Genomic DNA, 20290 nt, shown 5'->3' with positions numbered 1-20290 from the left:
TGGGGGATAAAGAAGATTGCAGGGTGAAGGACATCTCTGGGGTGAAGGATATCCATGGGGTGAAGAAAATGCATAGGGTGGAAGATGTCCATGGGGTGAAGGACATACATGGAATGAAGGATGTCTCTGGGGTGAAGAACATCCATGGGGGGATGAAGGACATTCATGGGACAAAGAACATCCATGTGGGGAAGGATATCTGTGGGATCCAGGACATCTGCAGAGTGAAGGACATCCATGGTGTCAAGGATATCCATGGGGTGAAGAACACCTGTGGAGTGAAGGAAGTTCAGGGAATTAAGAACATCTGCAGGGTAAAGGACCTCCATGAGGTGAAGGATGTGTGTGGGGAATGAAAGACATTCCACGGAGGAGTGAAGGACATTCCATGGGGTGACGATGGGCAGATGTCCTGGAACACCATTTGAGCAGGGTCCCACTGAGGGGTCCTGCACTGGGGACACCCGGCAACAGGTCACTGTGAGGTGGGGTTGGATTTTGGGGTGAGGCCCCGGCCAGGGTCCAGCAGTGCTTCCAGGCTGTGGGAGCAGCAGAGCAGCAGCAGCAGCAGAAGCAGCAGCAGGAGCAGGAGCAGTTCCTTCCTCATTCCAAGCCCTTGCACAAGGGTGGGGTGGGCGTGTGCTGGCCTGACGCAGGCGATGGGCACAGTCTTGCCCGGGAGCTGCCTCCTCCCTGCCTCCTCACCCCCTCTTTGCCCGTTTTTTGGGATGCTCCAGAGCTGGATGGTAGAAAAAATCCCCCGGGGTTGGGGAGCAGCATCATGTCCAAGCCCTTTTCCCAGGGTCAGGCTCCCTGGCAACAACCACCGGGCTGAGGCGTCTGCCAGCCCCTGTATCTCCCCATATCCCCACATCCCACCTGCTCACTCAGGAGCCACATTTAGGGAATTTGCTCCCACAAAACCTCTCAAACATTCCCAGCCCCCAAGCCACAGGTGCCGGTGCTGTGTGTGGGTGCTGGGAGCTCATTCAGCTCGAGGCCCTTTTTTTGATGGACATACTTTGAAGTTTCCTTCCTACAAGACTGGGACAACCTAAGGAAAATAGGAATGCTGGGGGCTCCGGTAGGAGTCGGGGGTGGGAGCTGGCATTGCATGGCCTGGCTGCCCCCACAGCACCTCGCACAGGGCCCTTTCACACTCCCTTTGCACACTCCCAGCTCACACTCCCTCCCTTTGCACACCTGCTCCATGTGCACACTGCACACATGTACTCCCCTTCCATGCCTGTTCCTTTTGGAATTTTGCTCCCCTGGAGCCCTGGTTCCCTTTGCACACCTGTCCCTTTGCACACTTGTTCCCACGTGTTTGTTCCAACGCCCTTGCTGCCCTTGCACACTCAGTCCCTTTTTCCTCTCACTCTCCCTCTGTGCTCACTCCCCTTGCACACTCATTCCCCTTCCACTCTCTCTCCCTTTGTTTGGGCTCTCCCCTTGCCCACTCAGGCCCCTCTGCAGCTTGGTGCCCTTCTAGAATTGTTGTCCTTGCACACTCACTCCCTTCCACACTTGCTCCTTGTGCACTCTCACTTCCCTTGCTCATTTATTTCCTTCATACATGTTCTCCCCTTGCACACTCCCATTTCCTTGCACACTCCTCATTCCTTTCCACACTCCCATTCCCTTGCACACTCCCTGCCTTGCACGCCTGCCATTCACAAAGAGCCGTGAGGCCAAATAAACCCAGGGAAAGGTTTATTCTCTTTGCCCCTAGAATTCCCAGCCCTTCCCCAAATGCAGGATCAGAGGGGTGCAGGCCTGGCCCCCCAGCCTGGAGCTGTGTTTTACCCCTACGCTGCAGAATCCCAGATTTGCGGTCCCTCCAACAAGGACCGAAGCCCCTTTCCCACGCGCCGGCCCCCCCCAGGGTTATTTTCGCTGCCCCCCACAGTGGGAGCTTTTCTCTCTCTTCCCTTCCCCTGCCCAAGGTTTCCTCCCAGCTTCCTGGCCCGCCTGTTTATTCCCAAATCCCAGATTTCTTTGTTTGCCCGGCAGTAATTTTCCATCGAGGCTCCAAATCCATGAATTCCCGCATTGCCCACCTGAAAAATTCCTGTCCCGCTGAATAAAACCACCACATTTGTGGGGTTTATAGACACAAACCCTCATTTATTTTCCCTCCAAATCCTGAAAATTCATTTCCCCAGAAGGTGGGAAAATAAATTTGGGAGAAAGAACAACAACAAAAAAAAAGTTTTAATAAATATATTTCTGCATGGAGGATCTTGACCAAAAACTCAAATTTTCCAAAAATTTGGGGAAAATCATCATTTTGCATCCATCAAAAATGGATTGACATCAGGATCTGGGATACCAGGGAGCAGTGGAAGGGGTTTATTCCTGGGTTGTGGATATAAGGCCTATGGAGAAGAATCCTGAGGATGCTGGTTTGGGATGAGCCAGGAGCTGGTACCCAGGTGGAACGAGGGGCTGAGATGCTCAGACACATGAATATTACAAATGTATATAAAATATTTATTATATATTAATATATAGAAGGATTTGGGTGGAGTTTGCATTAAGAAGCTGCAAAATTAGATGTAAATCTATCTATTCAGAGGTTAATTGGGAATTTTTCACAAGAAAGTCACAATAAAACCCGTGTATGGAGGTTTTGGGGTCATTTTTGCACTAGAAAACTGTAAAATTATATACAAATATAGGGAGTGGGCTTGTGGTGGGTTTTGCAACAGAAGGCCACAAAATTATACATAAATTTAAATATATGGAGGGTTTGGGGTCTTTTTTGTATTAGAAAGACACAAAATTGTATAAAAAAATAATTATATATGGGGGATTGGGGCCTTTTTCCCTAGAAAGTAGAAAATTTATATCTGTATTTAATATATGAGATAAAAATAATATTGGTATGTTGTATAAACATAATATTACTCTAATGATAATATAAATATAATATTAATTCACATGGCTATGTTGTACAATAAATATATGGCAATATAGTATAATGTGATAAAGTAACCATATAATATAGGATAATAAAGATATAAGATATAAGATATAATAAATATATAAGAAGATATAATATAGAATAATAGAACAGAATAAAATGGAATAAATAATTATCCATATTTCAATATTAATATAATATTATCTAAAGATGATTAAAATAAACAGCATTAATAAAATATACTCAATAAATACTCCCAAAACTACATATTTTAATCTTTCAAATCCCATGGAAAAACCTCTTCATCCTTTTCCCAAGGAAAAGTGGAGCAAAAACTCCCAGCTGGAGAGAAGGGTGAGCCCGTGACACTGACAGCACCAGACCTGAGACCTCAGACACCCGGAGGAGGTGATTTTTGGGGTGGATTTTTCATAATTTTTTCAGTATTTCCCCTTTAAATGCCCATGACAGGGAGAATTTTTTTGTGATTTTTTTGTGCATATTTTCCATAATTTTTCCAAAATTTAACCCTTTAAATTCCAGCAATGGGAGGAAACGCGACTTTTTGGGGTGGATTTTCCATACCTTAGGGAAGCTTGATCTGTGGATTCAGCAGCCTGGAGAGAGGCTGAGATCACGCAGCCTTGTGACACTCCTGGAACCGGCTGTGAGCCCTTAAATCCCACTGGAAGATTCACTGGAATTGTGATATTTTGGGGAGAATTTTCCACAATTTCCCCTTTAAATAACACTGAGGAGGAAACTGTAATTTTTTTGGTGAAGATTGTCCAAATTTTTTTCTAAAATTTCCCCCTTATATCCCACTGAGGAGGGAAATTGTGACACTTAGGAGTGAATTTTCCATAATTTTTTCCGACATTTCCCCTTAGATACCACTGAGAGGGAAAATTGTGACTTTTGGGGGTGGATTTTCAAAGTTTTACCCAAATTTCCCTCTTAAACTCCACCAAGGGGAGGAATTGTGATTTCTGGGGAAGGATTTTCCATCATCTGGGAGAGGTCAATCCATGGATGAAGGTTTTTTGGGATGTGCCTGCAGCATCCCACCAGCTGTGGGTACCGCAGGTGGTGTGGGCAGGGATGCAGGAACCGCAGCATCCCCTCAAATCCCCAAATCCGCCCTTTTTTAAGGAAAAACCTTTTCTAATGAGTTTAATCCGAGATGGAATTTTTTTCCAGGTATTTTTGGGCTCTTATTCCCCGCCCAGGGAGATGCTGGAGGCTTGGTGCCTGCGTGTTGTTTTCCTCTTCCCAGAACAGCCAGAGAACAAACTAAAAAATAATAAAATAAAAAGTAATCAAATCCAGCCCGGCTGGGGCCATTCCCGGGGCAGGAAAATTCCAGAAAGGTGGGGAAAAAACCGTGTTTATTTAATTTAGGAAACGCAAAAAAACCCCTCCCGGTGCTATTGACGGCGGGATGTGGCTTTGTGGGGGGAACAAAGGGCCGGGAACCCCCGCGGGGAGGAGGAAGAGGAGGAGGAGGAGGAAAAGGAGGAAAAGAGGAGGAGGAAGAAGAGGAGGAAGAAGAGCAGGAGGAGGTGTGAGCGTTCCTCATCCGCTGCAGCGCCGAGTCCTTCCCTCGCTGGAATTCCCTTCCCGGCTCGGCGATGTCCTGGGAGCGCGGGGAGGGGGCAGGGAAATCATAAATCCAATTAATGGAATTCTTGTGTTGAGTTCAGTTTTACATCCCTGGGTTTTAATGTGCTCGGATTTGGGATTGGTTTATTTCAGTTTTTAATGTTACTTATTTTCTATATTTTTATTTAAGTATTCTTTGTGTTTATTGTTGGTTTTATATTTTATAGTTTTATATTATTTTAATTTTAGTATTTTATTTTTAATAATTTTAATATCATTTTCATTTTTATTAGTTTGTTAATATTCGTTTATTTCTCATTCTTTTTTTCCTGGGTTTTTATTAATTTGTAATATTTTTCTATCCTCTTTTTATTCATTTTTCTATTATTTTATTTTGTATCATTCATTTTTATATTCTTTTGTGTTTAATTCATATTTTATATTCTTTTACATTTCTATTCTTTTATTTTTGTATTATTTTATTCCTATATTCTCATTTTTAAATTTTTCTCATTTTCATATTCTTTTCAATTTACATTATTTTCCCTTTTTATCCATTTTACTACTTTATTTCTGCATTTTTATTTGTAATTAATTTATTATCACTTTACTCTGAATTATTTTTGGATTGTATTATTTTATTACTCCTTTCTTTATTATTTTATATTATTTTTCGTCTTCCTTTAGTTTCTTTTTGCATCCACGTGGGTTTATCCTTCTTTTCCTGCCTTTATTTTCCCATTATTTCACCTTTCTATTCTTTATGTCCCTATTCCCCTTTTTACCTTCCTGCATTTATTCCTTTTTACCTGGGTTTTTTCTATTATTTTAATTTCCCATCATTACCTTTTACACTATTTGACTTCCACATCATTTTCCTTCTCTATTCCTTCATTTTCAGATTATTTATTATCTTTTCTCCTTTATTCTGCCACTAAACCACTAAATTTTGCCTTTTCCCAACTCTTTTTCAGGACATCCACCTTTAAAGGGGCATTTCCGTCTGCCACCTCCAATCCTGGGGATTTTACCATCTGAGTGTAGTAAAATATGGGGTGAAATTCTGTTAAAAACCTGCTTAAACCAGTAAATTAAACAGTTCTCAAAAAATTAAAATTATAGATGATTAATTATTGTTGTTGTTGTTATTGTTGTTGTTATTGTTACTATATTATTATCATTATCATTATCATTATCATTATCACTGCTGCAGAGAGTGGATCCCTGGGTGATGGGGGATGGAAAACAAAGGGGTTTGGGGGGCACAAGGAGGGGGCGGTTATTTCAGGCTGGGTTTCTCTTTAGTCTGGGTTTATCTTTGGACCCGATGAAAAATTCTGGGGGCTGCGGAGATGGAGCTCTGTGGGGCCCTCCCCCCGATTTATTTGGGGGCACACTGCTGTAAAAATTCGTTTACTGGGGAATGTCAGTCTGGGAAAGTGAAGTTTTGGAAGACTCAATGGTGCTGAATCTACAGATCTCCTGGGGGGCCCTGAGTTGGAAAACGGGGTCTCCTTGGGGAGAAATTGGCTGGTTGGGGCACCCCATGCTGCTAAAATAATAGGTTTATTGGGGATCGCAGAGCTGCAAACTGGGTATTTTGGGGAACCCCATGATGCCAAAACCAATAGGTTTTGTGGGGGATCCCAAGAGTGCAAACTGGGACTTTTGGGGGATCCCATGCTGCAAAAATGGATTTTTTAGGGAAGATCCCAATGCTGCAAAATTAGATCTTGTTGGGGACCCTGTGCTGGAAAAATGGGGTCTTTTGGAGAACTCCAAGAGTGCAAAAAAGGGTCTTTTGTGGGACCCCATAGTCCAAAATTGATCTTTTTGGCAGGGATCCCCCACTCTAAAAATAGTTTTTTGGGGGGTCCCAGGAGTGCAAAATTGGTGTTTTGGGGCCCCAAATCCCACAGGGGACCCCCAATGGGGGATTCTGTGCTGCAAAAATTTGGGGGGATCCCAATGCTTCAAAAGTTGTTTTCTTGTGGGACCCCACCCCCAAAAATGGGTTCACTGGGGGACCCTGTCGTACAATCCCCCCCATTGCAATTTCACGTGTTTTACTCTGGGGAGGGAACCCCTAAAATCCAGTTTTGGGGATCACGCAGATTTTGGGGCACAACCAGCCCTGACAAAAACTTTTCTGCTCCAAACAGGGGTTTTTGCTGCTTTTTCCACAGGTTTTTGCTGCAATTGGAGCATGGGGCTCAAGGAATTAGAGGATTATCCAGGGAAATCTTACCCCTGAGCCCCAGGGGGTTGCTGCCAGCTCCATCATTTCCCAAAACTCGGCTTTGGGAAGGGTAATGTCCATTTGGGGGTTCAAGAGTAATTCCCACGTGCGACAGGGTGGGAATTCCATCCAGGATCTGGGACCCTTGGACCCCGACACACAAATTTGGAAGGCATTTTCTTAAATCTGGGGGGCATTTGTGGAAATTTGGGACGGCTTTTGGAAACTGGGACCCCACTGGTGCAAACATTGAGCCCCATCTTGAGAATCTGGGGTGTCTTTCCTTGAATTTGGGGGGCTTTCTGCAAACCTGGGACCCTTTTTTAGGAACCTGGGACCGTTCTTAGGGAATCTGGTATCCCTTTAAGGGAACCTGAGGTGTCTTTTTTCAACCCTGGAGCCCCATTTTTGGAACGTGGACCTTTTCTCACATTTGGGGGGAGGATTGTGAATCAGGATTCACTTTGTTAGACTTAGGGTTATTTTTTCTTAAACCTGGGACCCCTTTTTGGGAACCTTGGACCCCTTCTAGGGAACCTGGGGTGTCTTTTTTCAGCCCTGGAACCTCATTGCCCAAACCAAAACCACTTTTTGCAACCACAGAACCCCATTTTGGGAACTCCATGTAAAAGCTGAGGAGGCTTTTCTTTGGCAATCAGGGCTCATTTTCTGAAACTTGGGGGCTTTTTGCAACCCTGGGACCTTGTTTTTCAAATCTGGACGCCCTTTTTGCAACCCTGGTGTCCATTTCTGCGAATCTGGGAACACTTTTTGTATCCCTGTGACAAACCAAGATCCATTTTTGCAAATCAAGGACCCCTTTTTGCAAACCTTGGACCCATTTTTGGGAACCCAGGGACGGTTCTTAAATTTGGGGGGCCTTTTTCGAAATCAGGGCTCCTGTTCTTAAACTGGGGGGATTTTTCTTAAACTCGAGATCCCTTTTTGCAATCCTGGAACCTCATTTTCAGAACCTGAGGTGCCTTTTCTTAAATCTGGGGTGACTTTTTACAAGTCTGGGAGCCCTTTTTGCAAACCTGAGACCTCCTTTTGCAAATTTACCACCCCATTTTGCAAACTTGGGATGCCTTTTTCCAAGCATGGAGCCTCCTGCATCCAAACTTGAAAAGGGCCTCCTGGCCATGAAAGAAAGGGGGTTTGGGGGCATCTTAACAGATAAAATAGAGATTAATTTATGTTTAATGCTTTGCTTAAACTCAGAAGGCTGCGAGTTCTCATTATTTCTCTCTAGAAGCTCCAATTTACCTTGGAAAATGAAAATTTTGATGGATTTTAAGCATTCACTCCTGTTCCTGGAGATTCTTTCTCATATTTGGGTGGATTTTTAGCATTCACTCCCGTTCCCGGACACGCTTTCTGATTTCCAGGCAGGAACAAACCCTTATTTCCCCTTAAACCCCCTAAAACTGAGCCTAAAAGCTGCAGGAGGGTGATTGAGGGCAGTGTTAGGGATCGAGATTCCTATAAACCTGGCCGTGGGATTTGGGGGCACGTGCCCCAGCAGGAAATGTTTTCAGGGATCTAATTTCACTGTTTAATTAATAATGGGGCTATTCTTTGTTAGGAGCTTGCAGATTAGTTAGGATTATGCTGGAGGCAGCTGAGCTTGAGGCTGGATTCTCCTTTTCCAAGTCAGCTCCTTTGATGGGAAAAGGGGTTGTAAATTTACATATTTATATTTTATAGAAATACATATATAACACTCCCTCGTTCTCTCTCTGTACACATATATATAAAATATAAATATTAATATATAAAATACAACATACATTATATAATATATATTCTATAATTTTATTAATATGGAAATTATTACATAAAAACATAAATAAATTCACATTTTTATACAGAGAGATTATACATATAATTTGCAATCCGTGGGATAGCTCAGCCTGGGGAATTTAAACCTCCCCTTCCCAGGACTACAAAAATCATAAATACCCCAAAATCCCCCTTTTTTCTTCATTTGAAATACCAAGATGAACCCAGTCCGTTGGGCATTTTCCCCCTCCACGTATTCCCGATGCCGGGATGTTAATCCATGCTGAATCGCATCCCAGAAAACTCTGTCGGGAAGGATTTGGGGGGGAAAAGAACCCTCAGTGAACAAGTTTGCCATGGATTTTCATGCCAAGCCGACTGGGAGGTGGGTGCTGGGTGTTGCTCCGGCCCACATTGGGGTTGGATGTGCCATGGGATGGAAGTAGGGGTTTATTTACATTAAATTTCTCCTGCTGGTGCAAAGGGCTGGAAAGTCCAACGCGACAGCTCCTCCAGGGTCTTGGCCTCTTTCCGACCTGTTGAGCCAAAATAATTCCCTGGGTTTTTGTTTGAGGTTACCCCAGTTATAAAATGCAAAGAAGGGAAGGAGGCTGAAAACGGGGGAATTTGGAGATCTCCAGGGCTTTTGTTGCCCCATGTTATGGAAATGGTGTTTTGGAGTGTGGAATTGAGGAAAATTTGGATTTTCCTAGAATAGAATCACAGTCTGGTTTGGGGTGGGAGGGACCTTAAAGCCCATCTTGTTCCACCTCCTGCCATGGGCAGGGACACCTTCCACTATTCCAGGTTGTTCCAACCTGGCCTTGGGCACTGCCAGGGATGGGGCACTTTCAGGCAGGATTGGCTCTGTCCAGTTGGGAACACCCTCCTCTTCCTCACCACACCCCAGCCCAGCTCCTCCACATCTCCCAATGCGTGTTGGCTTGGGAATCTTAGTGACTCTGCATTGGCCCTTCTCCTATTTCACTTCATCTGGGAGGGTCCCTACTGGCCACAATGTCCCAAAAAGGTGACACCAACCCAAGCCTGAATGTCTTGACTCGCCATGCTGTTATCATCTCATTCCTCAAGAAGATCTGGTACCTTCCCTGGTCATGGGGCTGTGGCTTCTCCTGCTCAGAAGAGACAGTCTGGTTGTTATCCCAACTTCTCCTCTCTCGCCCCTCTCCCTGGACCGGCATGGTCCATCCAACCCTACATTACTCACCTCTTCAAGTGGAGAGAGCAGGAACTCCAAGATGACTCAAAAGGAAGTAAAAACGCTCTTTCAAAGGGTGAGAAAAGGAAGAAGCCAAGGGGTAGATAAATAATCACAGGCCAGGAAAGAAAAGAGGGAGGATGTGACCCCATGGGATCCATGGTGGGAATAGAATCTCACCTGGGATCACGTGTCCAACCTGGGCAGCTCTCGGTGTGAACAAAAGGTAAAGGTCTTGGGGAGGGCAGGGGATGAAGGTCCTGCAAGAGAAGCAACAGGGCTGGGCTGGAGAACCAGAGCCATGAAAAGGAGGAGTTGGAGCAAATGCTGCAGATAAGGCCAAGCTGGAGATGTCCATTCCTTTGGAACTTTGCACATTCCTGGTTCTTGCTTTCACCGGACGTGAGGAGGGTGGGGAGGTTTTGTGGCCCATGTGGGTTTAATATCAGCCAGAAAGCAAAGCTGGAGGAGGAACTCAAGCAGGACCAGGCCAGCTCTGGGCAAAGTGTGGGAGAAGAGTTGATCCCAGAGGAACTGAGGCAGCTCTTGGTCCTCACATTCACCGACAAAGCAAAGACGAGGGTTTGAGCTGGTGGAAGACTTTGTGTCAGTGACCTCAAAGTGCCTCAAAACCATCTGGCTGGAGAGGCTGGACCTGCCCTGTCCCAACTTCATCCCATGTCAGAGGAGACGAGGGAAGAACATCAGAGCATGAGCATCATCCGTGAACCTCTCAGAGGGGGGAGCCTAAACTTTGTGTTTATTTGGGGTCAGGTGTATGTGGGTAGAGCAGCTGTAGGTGATACCACCCTTTTTTTGCCCCAAAATCACCAGATGTGCCCCAAAATCAACATGGAATCAGGCTGGAGGCAGCTCTGGGATTTCATCACATTCCAAGTCTCAATATTTGGTCAAAAGAGACCAATTTCCAGCCAATCTTGTCCTCAGGGTGCCGACACCAGCCTGAACAGCCCACAGAGTCCAGCTCACGTCTCAAACCCCCTGTGACTGCTAGAATCCAGATCCACTCCCCGCCAGTCAGGTGATGCAGAGCCTGACTCACTCCCACAATAAATAACCCTGAGCTCACCCTGTTTGTTTTTCCTTGCTGGCATTCCCAAGATCCAAGTGGATCTCTTCCCATGGGTGGTGGGACCATCCAAGGGATTAACTGAAGAGAAATTCCCAATAATGGGCAACTCTATCACATTTGTAGCATCTTCATCAGAGCCAGTCTTGGTGTGCAAAGATTTTGGAGGTGATCACATCCAAATTATGGATGGATGGATGAGGGGATGGGGCTCTCCAGCACATTCCAAAAGTGGGATGGCCAAGCAAATTCCTGGGGTGCTTCAAATGGTCCCAGTTCATAGTTAATCAGCAGCAGCACTTCATCCCTGCTCAAGAAAATAGAACTTTTGCAGATTTTGGTGGTTTATCGAGGAAAACACCTCCCTAGGAGATTCCCAGGAGCCTGGTAAGGGACTGGGAAGCATCTCCAGCAGCACCAAAGCATCATCAGATGTCCCGAGTCATGGTGAGGAGTGTGGAGAAGGCATCGGATCACTACTCTCTGCTGGTGTGGAGGGATAAACACCCTGGATCCACAGGAAAAACCCACAGATCCATTTGCTTCCCCAAAAAATGCTGACCCACCAAGGATTTGGTGGGTTTACAGCTTTATATCCTCATCACAACACAAGTACAAGGAGCAGTTTGCTGTAAGAGGGTGGGGTTCCCCTGCATTTTCTCCTCTTTGGGTGGATTTGGAGGACATTCCTGGCTGGAGGGAAGCAACCCAGATGAGTTCCCCAGGATTTACCAGTGATAACATCTTCCCCCCTCCTAGGAGAACTCAAAATACGAGAAGCAGGTTCTCCAGGAGGTTTCTCCAAGGGTACAAACCCATGCCGGAGGTTCCCACACACCCACGGGTGACTGGACTGGTTGTGGGGTTGGGTGAATCATCAACGTGGGTGAAAATCCTCTGACCTGACTCCTCTTCCCTTATTTAGGATCACAGGGATGAAACCAAGAGGTTGGGATGGGCTGGAAGCTTCTCAGACCAGTTGTGCAGTGTCTTTTCCAACCCCATCCCAAAGCGATCCCTCCTCTGGGTTTTCATCTCAGCCTCTTGCTCCAAGATTTGGGATTGCAAAGAGGCAAATTTCCAGCAAAAGGCATTTCTATCCCTGATCCGTTGCAATTTGGGCCTTGATACATGTAACTTTTTCAGGGGGTGATACTGAACATCCTCGCCAGTGCAAAATGGGAACCAAAAACACCCTCAGATCCCACTCTAAGTAGAGAAAAGCTCCAGAGGAAAGTGAAATTCCACCAATAGAGTAGTCCCAGAGGAAATAAAACAGAAATATGGAATATTTGCAGCTCTCCAACTCAAATCCATGTAAATTTGTTTAATTGGTCTGGGATTGCTCATCCAACAAGTTCCAGGGTGGGATTGTGTTGACATTTTCATGGAATAAACGTTGGAAATTAAATTATCTGGGCAGGTGCAGGGGCTGGTTTCCTCTCTCTCTGTTACAAATCTGTGACAGAGGCTGAAAGACGTGTCAAATTCACCCAAAATGGTAAAGGTGCAAATAATTCCCTCCATTTATGTGCAGATTTATTTATTTCTTTAATTTCTCTCCCACTCCAATTGTAAGCCCACTGTAAACCCATTGTAAGGCTGTCACAAGTCTGTCACAAACCTGTTGCAAACCACGTGCTAACCCATTGCAAACCCACGGTAAACATATCGCAAGGCCATTGTAAGTCCCTCGCAGGCTCACTGCAAGCCCACTGCCCACTGCCTGTTGTAACCTCATTGCAAGACTGTTGCAGGCTTATTGTAAACCTACTACAAGCCCCTGGCAAGCCTGTTGCAAGCCCCCTGCAAATGCATTGCAAGCCCATTGTAAGGCCCTTGCAAGCTCATTCCCAGCCCACTTCAAGCCTGTTGCAAGCCTGTTGTAAACCTATCTCCAGCCCCTTGCAATCCCAGCAGCAAGGGAAGGAGGAACCCTGGAAGCGAGGCTGGGATCAAAGGAACCCTGCTGGTCCAACCTCCCCCAACCTGGACTCCCCTCCCTTCTGGTTCCAGTTACACAGAGGCTCCAGGGCTTCCGTCACGGCTCCGTCCTGCGTGTCACCACCACAGCCCCACGCAGCCGGAGCCCTTCGGATCCTCCTCACTGCGGCCGCGGGGATTTTCCACCCTCCCGTGGCTCCAGGGGGATCTTTGATCTCCCACCCGGGCAGCTGCTTCTCCTTGAATCGCGGAGGATGAGGCCCAGGGTGGGATAGGGGGATAAATCCTTTCCCGGGGTGGACTGAATCCAGAAGCAGCCCTGGGAGAGCAGCAGCAGCACAGCCAGGAGGCTGCCCAGGATGAGGGACAAATGTCAGGACTGGGGTTCAGATTCCTGAGGTGTGCCTGTATGGAGAGAAGGCACTGCAAGCCCATTGCAAATCCATTGCAAACCAATTGCAAACCCGTTGCAAGTTAATTGTAAACTCCTTGCAAGCCCATTGCAAGCTTATTGCGTGCCAGCCACAGGCCTATTGCAAACCCCTTGTAAGCCTATTGCAAGGCTATTGCAAGCTCATTGCAAACCCCTTGCAAATCCCTTTCAAGTCCGTTGTGAACCTACTGCAAACCGCTTGCAAAACTTGGAGGCCCATTGAAAATTCTTGGGGAACCTTGAAAGCCCATTTCAAACCTTTTGCAAACCCATTGTAAACTTCTTGCAAGATCAATGCAAACTCATTACAAACCCCTTGCAGCCCATTGCAAACCCTCTTGTAAGCTCCTTTTAAACCCATCATGGACCCATTGCAAACCCTTTGCAAGCTCTTTGCTGTTTGTTAGGCGCCTTTGAAGCCCATTTCAAACTGCTTTCAAACCCATTGTAAACTAATTGCAAGCCCATTGCAAACCTATTTCAGTCCCATTGCAACCCCCTTATGTAAATCCATGGCAAATCTGCTGCAAGCCTGTTGCAGGTGCATTGCAAGCTCATAGTAAGCCAAGCTCTCACCTCTCTTTTTTCTCGTCTCCCATCTGCAGAAACCCCCCAAGCCTCCACTCCCCAATCTGCATTTCCTGTTAAATTTTCATTAATGAATTTTTTCCCGTTGGAAGAACAAGGGATGGAGGAAGGCAGCAGATCCCATCCCTCTTGCCCCCTTGGCCCCCGCCGCCGCGCCGGGGCATCACCCCAGTGCTCGCAGCCCCGCCGGCTCAGCAGAAGCCGCCGCCGGGCTCGTCGGGCCCCTTGGCTTCGTTAGGGCTCATTAACGAAGAGCCCGTCTCGCTTTTCCAAGCTGTCAGGGCCCATTACCATCCGGGACCCCTCGGCCCTGTCCCGCGGGCTGGGAACGGGACGGCAGCGGGAGGATCAAAGGCCACGGGTGTCCCGCTCCAGCGGGGCAGAATAATTTAATAGAGATGCTGATAATTTATTTTTACAAGGGGTTTTTTCTTGCTCTTACCAGGTTTTTTTATTTTCTTTGCAATTACCAGTCTCGATTCAGCCCGTAAATCTCTCTGCCAGCCCTGTCTGCTCCCATTCCACCTCCACCACCAGGAAAACTGGGGTGTTTTTTTTAATTAAGCTCCAAAGTTTTTGGCAAATTCCACTTTTCTCTTTCCAGGGAAATTAGGATTTACTGGAAAGGCCGGGATGGGCAAGAGGGAGGTGGCGGGATGCCGGTGTGTTACCACTGCTCTCTGCTGGACCCGCCGCATTTCCCGCAACCGGAGCCAGACACTTCCCGGCTGGAGCAGGAGAAGAGGAGGAGGAGAAGGAGGAGGAGGGGAAAGAAGGATGGTGCTGGGGCAACACCATCCTAAGCATCCCCAGCCAGGGAAAAGCAGGTGGTGGGGGAGATCCATGGCCCTGGGGACAGCAGTGCAGTGTCCAGAAATGCCACCCTGTCCTTGGCATTGCCACCCTTCCCCAACATTTCCACCCTCTGCACAGAATTTTCAGCCTTTCCCCAACACTGCCACCCTCTCCATGGTGTTGCCACTCCTTCCCCATCATACCCACCCCTTCCCCATCATTTCCATCCTCTCCCTAACATTCCCATCCCCTACCCAGCATTCCCACCCTCTCCCCAGTGCTGACACCCTCTCCTTGGCATTGCCACATTCTCCTCAACGTTCCCACCCTGTCCGAAGCGCTGCCACCCTCTCCCCAGCATCATCACCCTCTCCTCACTATTCCCACCCTCTCCCTGGCATCATCACCCTCTCCCCTGCATTCCCACCCTCTCCCTGGTTCCCCGTGTGTTCCTGGGCTCAGACTCTACTGGGGAAGGTTTATTTGCACTTAGGAAATCCAGAGGACTGGACTGGGTGCACTGGGAGCAAGTTCACGAGGAGAGAACGTCCAGCTCAACCCGGAGCTGGGATTTCTCTGGGAGTCTGGGTCCAAGTGAAAATCCCTCAAGAGAAAATCCCTCAAATGCAAATCCCTCGTGTCTGTGAACTCCAGGGCCCCTCTGGGGCCTCAATGGGCCCTCAAGGGGTGTGCAGTGCAGCATCCGGGGAGCAACAGGACCTTCAAAGATATTAAATACACCGATATTTAATGCCCCAGCCCTAAATACCCCAATGTTAAACGACCCAACACCAAAAAACCCCCAAGCTAAACACCCTGACATTTAATGCTCCAACCCTAAATACCCCGGAGCAATGCCCCAGTTTTTAATACCCTAACACTACACACCCCAAAGCTAAACACCCCAATGTTTAATGCCCCGAAACTAAGTACCCCACAGCCAAACACCCCAACGGTTTCATGACCCAACACTAAATACCCCAGAGCTAAACACCCCCATGTTTTATAACCCACAGCTAAACACCCCAAGGTTTAATATCCTAGAGCTAAACACCCTCATGTTTCATGCCCCAACACTAAATACCCCAGAGCTCAATGCACTGATGTTTAATGTGCCAATATTAAATATCCCGGAGCCAAGTGCCCCGACGCCAAATTCCCCAGGCACTAAATTCCCCAGGCACTGAATTCCTCAGGCACCAAATTCACCAGGCACTAAATTCCCGGGATCTAAATGCCCTGTCATTTAATGCAACACTAAATACCCTGGAGCCAAAAGCCTGGTGCCAAATTCCCCAGGCCCTAAATTCCCTGAATGCTAAGTGCCCCAACACTAAATTCCCCGGAGATAAATGTCCCGGTGTTTAATGCCCCAGAGCTAAATACCCCAATGCTAAATTCCTCAGGCACTAAATATTCCGGGAAATAAATTCCTCAGGTACTAATATTCTGGGAAATAAATTCCCTGGAGTTCAATGCCCCGGTAGCTTTCGGCTCATCCTGCTTTAAACACACCAGGAAAAAAATTCCCATCACAACCAAAAGCAGTGGCTCCATTTTGGGACACCCCCCCCACTCCTTCCCAGAGTTTAATCCATTTCCAAATTAACTGGGGGGGGGGGGGAGGGGTGTAATTAACCCAGAGATGGTGCAGGGTTAAAGCTCTACAAGGCAGTGGATTCCCAGGGCTGGTTTGGCACCCAGTGGGATTCCAGCTGGGAAACGCACAGAATTCCTGTATGGATCCTGTAGGATAATAACGAGCTGGTCATTTTTAATGCTGGTGAATCAAGGATTTTAGCTGCAGGGAAGTGAACGGATCCCCCAAAACAGCCTGTGCTGGTGGGGTTGGAGTGGTTTGGGATGGACGGATGGATGGTGGGGCCGGAGCTGACACCAAGTGGATGGAAATTGCAATTCCTGCTCTGGGAGCAGAAAACAGAAGATTTGGGGAAAAAAACGAGAGGTAATCGCAAAAAAAAAATTAAAAACAGCCCAAGTTTAAGACCAGAAAAAAATGGCAAAAAAAGATTAATTTGGAGCATCCAGAAAAACTTGGAGGGGGGAGGGGGAGAGGGGATGGGACGGACAGACCACGTCAGTGTGAGGTTTCCTTTGGAAAAGTACCCAAATCCATGGCAAATAAATGGAATAAGCCCCCAAAGGCAGCTTGGAATATTTATGTAACCTCGGTCATGGCTTTTCTGACCATTCCTGGCTTGGAATGGGGGTGCTGGGGATGGGGAGGGGGCTCGGGGGGCACGGGGGGCACGTTTGGGGTCCTGGCAGTGACCTCTGCATCCTGGGATGTGCGTGGAAGGGATGCCTGGGGGTCCCGTGGTGTCCTGGAGGGACACGGAAGCCCAGGACTCTGTTAGGAAAGGACACAGTGACGCTGGGCAGTGGCACCTGAGGACCAGACCAGTGCGTCCCCAGCACACCGAGGATTCGGAACCCAGATCGCAGAAAAAGTCAGAATTTTGCCCCCAAAAAAGACCTTTGTGCCCCCAAAAAAGCCTCACTTTCTCAGAAAGGGCATTTTTGCCTCAAAATAAGCCTTTTCTTTCCTCCGAAAGCCGCCTTTTTTCCTCAAAAAAAGGCCTTTCTTTCCAAAAAAAGCACTTTTTTCCCCCAGAAGAGTACCTCTGTTTCCTCAAAGCACCAGTTTTATTCCAAAAAGCCCTTTTCCTGTGAAGAAAAGAAGACTTTTGTCCCAAAAAAAAGGTTTTTTCCAAAATAAAAACCCTTTCACCCCAAAGTTTCATTTTTCTCAAAAAAATTTTTTCTTTTCAAAGAAAAAGCACTTTTTTCACAGTTTTTCCCATTAAAGCCTTTTTTGGCTTTATTTTTCTCACCAAAACTCACTTTTTTGTCCCCAAAAATACTTTTTTCCCCAAGAGAAAGTATTTTTTAAAGAAAAACCCTACATTTTCACGAAAATGTTTTCTTTTCCCAAAAAAAGCACCTTTTTTTCTCCAGAAAAAGTCTTTTTCTCTCTCAAGAAAAACATCTTTTACCCAAAAAACTCCTTATTTCCAAAAAAACCTCTATTTCCCAAACCTATTTTTTCTTGTAGAATGCAGAGAATTTCTTTGTAGAGCTCTAAAGCTCATTTTCTGCCTTTTCTTTTTCCTGTAAAAAATCGGCTATTTCGTTTTTTAAAAAAGCACTTGTTTTTTTCCAGAAAGCCTGTTTTATCCACAAAAAAAGTCCTTTTTTCCCCCAAAGCTTTTTCTTAACAAAGCCCACTTAAAAAAAAAAAAAAAAAAAAAGCAGCCTTTCTTTCTCTCAAAAAAGTGCCTTTTTCTTAAAAAAAAAGGCTTATTTTCAAAAAAAGAAAAAAAGAGCACCTTCTCTTTTTCCCAAACCCCCCTCCCCCCACAACGAGGGTTTTATTTTTTTTTAGATGGACCTTTTTCAAGGAAAAAACCGACTTTTTTCTCCAAAACCCTTTTTCCCAAGGAAAAAAAAAAAGCCCTTTTTTCCCCCCCAAAAGCATTTTAGCAAATAAAAAAATCCAACAACTATCTTTTTACAGAAAATCTTTTTTTTTTTTTTCCTAAAATTAAAAGAAACCTAATTCTTTGTTTGAAAAAGTCTTTTTCCCTAAAATCCCGGGATTGCTGCGGTGCGGTCCCGGGCAGGCCGGATATGATCCGGCTCCGGCCTCGGCTCCGCTCACATCAGAAAATATCCGGCCCCATTGTTCGGGGGGGCCGCGCCGTGTCCGTGCTTTGTTCCCTTGGGACCCCTTTGGATCCACATAAACATTTGGAGAGCCTTAACGCGCGGGAAGGACGACGAGGAATTTTTTCTCTCCCCCCCCCCCCCCCTTTATTTTTTGGGGCCAAATATGACTTTTTGTACCTTCAGACGGAAATTTCCGGCTGGAAACCCAGCCCTGTGCCTGGTGGGAGGCTGAATGGTCTCCCCGCTGGGTGCGAACAATACGGATTTGGGATGAAAAGCTTTTCCTGCCCGCCTCCCCGGAGCGATCCGGAATTGCATCCCACCGGCAGCATCGTGGCGCGGTGCCGGCGGGATGCGCGCGGAGCAGCGGCGCTCCCGGGGCTGCTGGCTCTGGGATTTCGGGGGTTCCATGTGCAGAGCCGCATCCGGGACGGGGATGGGATGCGGGACAGGGGGTCCATCCCATCCCAAACTGTTAGGGATCCAGGGATGAGGGGCGGGACATGGAATGGGGGACCCATCCACAGATGATAGCGATCCAGGGCTGAGGGGTGGGATGTGAGATGGGGATCCACCCCATCCCAACATGAAGCCTCAGCTCCGGGATGAGGGACACCGGGATTCCGAGGCCCCCGCGGTGGTTCCCAACCTCTGTCCCAGGGGTGACGTTGTCACCGGACGTGGCTTTTTTTGGGTTGGAAAGGGCAGGATTTGGGCCACGCGCTGGTCTGTGGTCGGTGTGGGGGGGGGGGGGGGGGGTGGGATCTGGGAATCTGGGATCCCACGAGATCCTGGGGCAGAAAAGGGAAAAAGAAAAAAAAAAAGTGTGTGGGGACAAAAAGAGAAAACAAAGTGGGGAAGGGAGGAATATGGGAAAAAGAGGGGAAATAGTGGGGGAATGAGGGAAAAGGGGAAAAAGTGAGGGCTAAAGGGAGGGAGGAAAGGGGAGAAAAGAGTTGAGGGAGAGAGGAAAAGAGGGGGAAAGGGGGAAAAGAAGGAAAAAACGGGCGAACGGGAAAAACAGGGGACAAGGGGGAAGATGGGAAAACTGGAAATAAAATGTGGGGAAGGGGGATAAATGGAGGGAAATGGGGAGGAAGAGGAGAAAAACAGGGGAAAAGTAGGGGACAATGAAAAAAGGGGAAAGAAGATAAAGGGGAGGAAGAGGGGTAAAACGGGGGGAAGAGGAAAAATACGAAAAGAGGATAAGAGGGTGGAAGGGGGGGAAAGCAGGGAAAACAGAGGAAAAACAAGGCAAAGGGGAAAAAGGGGATGATAGGAAGGAAAAAAGGAAAAACAGGGGAAAGAAGGAAAAGGATATGAAGAGAAGGGGGAACAGGGAAAAACAGGAGAAACGGGGGACAGAGCAAAAACAGGGTGAAGTAGAGGGAAAAAAGGGCAAATGGGGAAAAGTGGGGAAAGGAGGGAAATCCGGGGGGAAACAGGGAGAGCGAGGGACGAGAGGGAAAGCGGGGACAGCGGGATCCGCGCTCGGTCCCGCAGCGCCCCCTCGCGGCAGTGTCCGCGCAGTCCCCGAGGGGGCGGGACGCGCTCCCAGAGCCCCCAGAATCCGCAGGCCCCCCCATAGTCCCCAGTACCCCACAGCCTCCCCAGTAGCCCCACAGCTCCTCATTATCCGCATAGCTCTCCCAGAGCCCCCAGTGCTCCCCCATCGCCACCCCGTGTCCCCTTAGCGCCCAGTACCCCCACAAGCCCCCAGTGCCCCCATAGCTCTCCCATAGACACCAGTATCCCACACAGCCCCCCCGTGCCCCAATAGTTCCCCATAGTCACCACAGCACCCATAAGCCCCCAGTGGCCCCACAACTCCACCCAGTGCCCCCATAGCTCCCCCCAGTACCCCCACATCCCCCCAATATACCAATAGCCCCGCAGTGCCCCCTAGGCCCCCAGTACCTCCATAGCCCCCCATGCCCCCATAGCCCCCAGTACCCTCACAGCCCCCCTGATCTCTCCCAGTG

The 20290-nt window shown here is 47.5% G+C and overlaps 1 long non-coding RNA gene across 3 annotated transcripts; it reads right to left on the bottom strand.

Annotated features, from left to right (window-relative positions):
- Positions 1-8641: 8641 nt before the first annotated feature.
- LOC121661736 lies at positions 8642-19175 on the bottom strand. 3 transcript variants are annotated; one of them, XR_006015081.1, is made up of 3 exons: positions 18486-19175; positions 9591-10028; positions 8642-9085 (listed from the first exon to the last, which is right to left on the bottom strand). It is a non-coding gene; the product is annotated as an uncharacterized LOC121661736 (long non-coding RNA). The 3 variants fall into 3 exon arrangements; XR_006015080.1 differs by lacking the exon at positions 18486-19175 and having other exon boundaries at positions 9591-9682; positions 9778-14850; XR_006015079.1 differs by lacking the exon at positions 18486-19175 and having other exon boundaries at positions 8642-8854; positions 9008-9085; positions 9591-14847.
- Positions 19176-20290: the final 1115 nt, after the last annotated feature.

The sequence above is a fragment of the Corvus kubaryi genome, unplaced genomic scaffold (genome assembly GCF_017639235.1).
Source record: "Corvus kubaryi isolate FWS band 111438036 unplaced genomic scaffold, C.kubaryi_AGA036_p1.0 37189, whole genome shotgun sequence".
NCBI classification, from domain to species: Eukaryota; Metazoa; Chordata; class Aves; order Passeriformes; family Corvidae; genus Corvus; species Corvus kubaryi.
This window is presented reverse-complemented; position numbering and strand designations above follow the sequence as displayed.